General features: G+C 30.6%; 1 non-coding gene across 1 annotated transcript; it reads left to right on the forward strand.

Annotated features, from left to right (window-relative positions):
• The first annotated feature begins 2,043 nt into the window (after positions 1-2,043).
• Positions 2,044-2,116, forward strand: Trnam-cau. Its single transcript has one exon. It is a non-coding gene; the product is annotated as a tRNA-Met (tRNA).
• Positions 2,117-5,023: the final 2,907 nt, after the last annotated feature.

Below are 5,023 nucleotides of genomic sequence, written 5' to 3' on the forward strand. Positions count from 1 at the left end.
TGTGTACAATACTTAGTGCATTTTTTTGATAAAACTCGTAGGGTTCAGCCTGCGTTTGCAATGTAAGCGGAAAAAATGTAATTATTTCCGACATCACATTAGAAAGCTCAAAAATAACAGTACTTCTCCACTATTTAATGGATGTTATTATACATATAAACCTTCCTTCAAATATTTAAGCATACAAAGGGACATAGGGACAGAGTAAGCGACTTTGTTTTATACTATGTAATGATAGTGATAACTAACGTTAAAATTTAATAATTATTAAAAAATATTATTAAAAGGAGTCCCTTTAGGCAAGGTACCGAAGAAACTGGCAGCGTGCCCCCTTTGAATAGACTAATTCTTTGTGCAAGGTAGCTGTATTGCTGTTTGTTGTATTTCGATAAAACATTATAATTTCAACTTTGATTTGTTCCTTTTCGAGTAGAGACCCAAGAGTCTCTTAAATCTTTAATTAGCGTCTGTGAACCCCACACGCCAGGTAGATCGTACAAGTGACCATAGAGCATCATATGGTTGCAGGTTTACAAAGAATTTGTAAAAAAAATGGCGATTCAAAAAATGTGACATTGAGTTGCCAATTCATTTCGTCCGTTCTAATTTGGTTTTAAAAATGATGTGCATATTTAGTAATACACACAATACCAACGCTTTCTTTTTCTTTTCTGAACAACCATAGGTTATTTAAATAAATTGAAAATAAAGGAATGATTTGATATAAATTATTTAATAACTAGTTTTATGTTGACTATTGTCCACCCGTTTTACTTTCCATAAAACGATGCGACAAAAATCTTCGTAAAAATTGTATTGAACGAGAACTTTCTCGAGTGCGTGAAGTCGACGACATTTTACGATAGTTCCGAACTAAGATTACTTTTTTGTTGGAGATCCTTGAGCCGGAAGAATGAGGAACTTTTTCTTGAGAATGATAATTGAGCGATCGTGGGAAATTCGTTTATGACATTTTTTGTTGGAATTTCAAGTTGAAATAAACAGAACTTGGTGAGAATTGTTAACTTAGCGAAACTAGTGTGCTAATTGTGAATTACTTGTAAGGTACTTCAATAAAAAAAATATTATTCATAGTTATATTCTTTCAATGTAGCGTAAAAAGGATTTGGCGTAAGACACAAATAAGTAATTTTGTTTATGTTTGTTTGTTTTTATAAAAGTTATTTATCAAAGTTTGAGCTAAAGATGTGATTTGTATTTTTTTTAATACTCAAGTATAAGTAACTGTAGAACACAATTGTCTCTGTCCACTCCGTTGTTTGATATTTGCCTGAGTATGTCATGAGCTCTATATAATATTATTATTATATTTATTTTATTATTATTATATTATATTTGTATTCCATATGTCCATATCGGTTTTACAATAGTTTTGTATAAAAGCAACTTATTGTTAAGGTATAGTTTTGAATTTTGTCCCATTAGCCAATAGAGAACCTTGTATTTGTTATTAATTTTGTCTCGTTTTTTTGAATATGTTTTTATAAATAAACAGAATATTTTAAGGCAGAACGTGGACGAAAATATTTTGATCAAAAAGCGGTGTGCATATAAAAAATGTTTTTCTCGCATTTTTCACGCGTAAAAACACGAATGGAATTTAAATTTCAGCTGGCGTATTTGTTATCAATACAAGATATAGTGAATATGAAAAACTATACTGCAAAAATATTGTTTTTAGAATAATAAAATTGTTTTTGAATATGTAACGGGAATAATATTTCTACAGCTGTTGCGTATTTCGGTTACAACGCACTTTAATATATTAGTTTAATGGTCCAACCATAAGAAATCCGTGAGTAATCAGGCACAAAGATATAAAGATAACGACCTGATAGAATTGTATCAAAGGAAACCGAGCACTTTTGTATCAAGATATTATATATATATATATGGACATAATATATAATTGCAGGTATTTAAATATAACTTGTAGTCTAAAGACATACTATTATCTCAAATAATATCATCCAGGTAACACAAAGTAATTTATAAATGTAATTTTTAAAAACTTCGTCATCGGCCTCGGTGGCGCAGTAGGCAGCGCGTAAGTCTCATAATCTTAAGGTCGTGAGTTCGATCCTCACCCGGGGCAATATTTTATTTGTTTGAACGAAAACTTCGAATATTTTAGAGCTTATTAATATTGCACTAAAATGCTTGTAATTTAATTTACACGTAAAACAAATGAATATAAACAATAAAACGATATCAATCAATCAAATATTAGTATTACTAATTACTATAAGTAAATTTTGTTTTATATTATTTTGAAATAGTACTGTTGTTGTTGTTGTATCAATTATACTAGATCTATATTTTGTTTATTAAAACTAAAACCAAGAACTTTGTAACAGCAAAACAAATATCTGTAAACAGCCTGAGAATCACACAGACCGTGAAAGGCGTGTCTGGTTTTTGGTGTAGTTGAAAAGTAGGTTAGTATGAGTATTCTTATAAATTGTAAAACTTCAAAGACATCTCTTACGAGTGAAGCGAGCTGTGAAGCAGTGCGGTGCGATATGGTACGTCGCGTCTTGGTACAAGTAATGGAATACACTGCCGATTTTCAAAAATCTAAAAATTAAGTTTTCGCATGTTCCTTTGCTTTGTTAAAAGCCGTCGTGGTCAGGGGGAAACATTTTATTCATTAAATTAACTATGACTATTACTAAAAAAGCCTATTTATTCCTAAAGGACTAATACAAATATATACAATTTAAAAACTTGAATTATAATGTAATCAATATAATAACTTAATTCTAGTATATCCTTAGTTCCTTCACGAGTTAAGGTATCGCGTGTGTGAATTAATAAAAGAAATAATAAGTATTTTATTTCCCTTCATTTATTATCGTCTTATCTTATTTTTCAGCAATATTTTCAAACTCCTTCTGCTAAGACCAACCGTGGACTTCAGGCACCTTTCGTTCGAATTCTTCGCAATTTTAACGGATTGATTACATCTTATGGAGCCGGATTTATTCGGTAGTGGACTGATCCTTTTTAGAGAAAGCATCGTTGGGTGCCTTTCTCAAACCTAATTCGCTGTCTTAATGATGACTGTTTGTGTTCTACTTTACCAAAAAATCTGGTAATTTTATTTTATTTTATTCTGTGCTTATTGTATGTTATTTTGTTTATGTCGTTAACTTTAATTGTCATGCATTATAGATGGATGATTTTGTGAAAATTTGCCGTAGTATTTAGTATTATGTATGATATCGTAAAGTTGATAAATAAAGAAATATGAATGTATATAGAAAAGTCTTTTATTATAATACATCACCGCTTGTCTCTTGTAAGTTAGCCCTGCGAGGTATTTGAAGTTACCGCACGGGTTTAAGTTAAAACGAAACGACTACACATTCTCTATACTATCTACATTCTACATCTGGAAGTCTTACTTACAACGAATAATACAAACTTTATTTATTATTCTTTTTATATTACTGTTAATACTACTTTTATCTTTTTTAAGGAGGAAGGAGGATTATATTATTGGACCATCAAGTAACACACCTAGTAATGAATAGGAATATATAACATACATATTCTTCTCTTTTAGTACCTCTCCTTTATTGGAGGTTGACTGTCGGTCTCTTGAAGTGTGACTTGTTCTGTGCCAGATGCAGCGACTCTTACGAAGCTTGCAATAGCACCGTTTATTTAATTCTTTTAAATCAAAGGTTTATTAATAATACTTGGTTTTTAAGTAACCATAAAAACCGGGCTTTATACATCCCCCGGATAAAACGTAAATTTTACCTGTCATAAATTATCTGGGTTCATAAAAATATCAAAGATTCGAGATTCCGTTACCCTTTCATTTTATGCGTAAGTTATGTGACATGCGCTCAGATTATGGCATTGCGAGGGATGCGTCTAAGGGAAATATAATATCATTTATGCGTATATTATTTTACGCAAATTTCAATTTTATCTTACCCCGTAAGATAAATATGAAAAATACAACAAAAGTACCAAACCTAACAAGAACCTAAAAAGATCCAATGTTATATTATATCCTCTATTCGTGACAGTTTTTTTGTGACTAATTACAAATAAGCTTAAATACATTTCTTATTTTCCATTTTAATATAAACGATATATATTTATAGTTGTTTCATCAAAAAAATATTTACATTTTAAAAGATTAATTCGTTAATGTAACTAATAAATATGAAAAAGTATACTAATGATTGTAATTGACATAAAAAAATATTTAAAACTTATGTAAAATCTCTGTTATTAGCGGTAAAATCGTTTTAAGGGGCGCCGGCTTTCAACATTGTAAATTCAATTGAAATTCAAATCGCAAACCTTATGTGGATAGCACCTTAATCGTAAATCAATATGAGTGTGGAAACATACGAGTTTATATTCGTACAACTTAAAATCGTCTTAATACAGCTGTATAATCATAATAAAGCTACTTCGCTTCGCTTAATTTCATACGTTATACGACGCGATCTTAGTTTTAGCTTTGATGTGGTCACTTCTTATTTGGTGAATGTTTAGAATGCTCCGCTTCGCTTTTGCGTGTATTTTTATTGATATTGAAAGTAACGTTAATGTACTTTTCCAAAAAAAATTATTGTAAACACATGTAGCTGGCGTGCAAATTAAACTATATAAAAAATTATTTCTATTTCTCATTTAATAAAATATTTAATAGTATGAATCGACTAACATTTGGGAGAATCATTTTACTATTAAAGCCGTTTATTATCTTATACCTTAAGTTTTGAAACTTAATATCTTGATGACTCTTCAATTCTTTTTTTACGGGCAGGGGCAAAACTCAGAAACAGTTAAGTCTCAACTGCCGTCCATGTGCAATGCCAACGTCGACAGGTTTAACACCTGGCCTCACCGTATTTGGTCGTACCTTACCCCTATCGAAGCGTGTAATGAAACGACGTATATTTTCAGTAATGTCAGTCTGTGAAATGTCATTTCCTCTGAATGAGCCTATGAGAGCCAATTTGTTATCCACGAC

This window comes from Pieris rapae, chromosome 5 (genome assembly GCF_905147795.1).
Source record: "Pieris rapae chromosome 5, ilPieRapa1.1, whole genome shotgun sequence".
Taxonomy (NCBI): domain Eukaryota; kingdom Metazoa; phylum Arthropoda; class Insecta; order Lepidoptera; family Pieridae; genus Pieris; species Pieris rapae.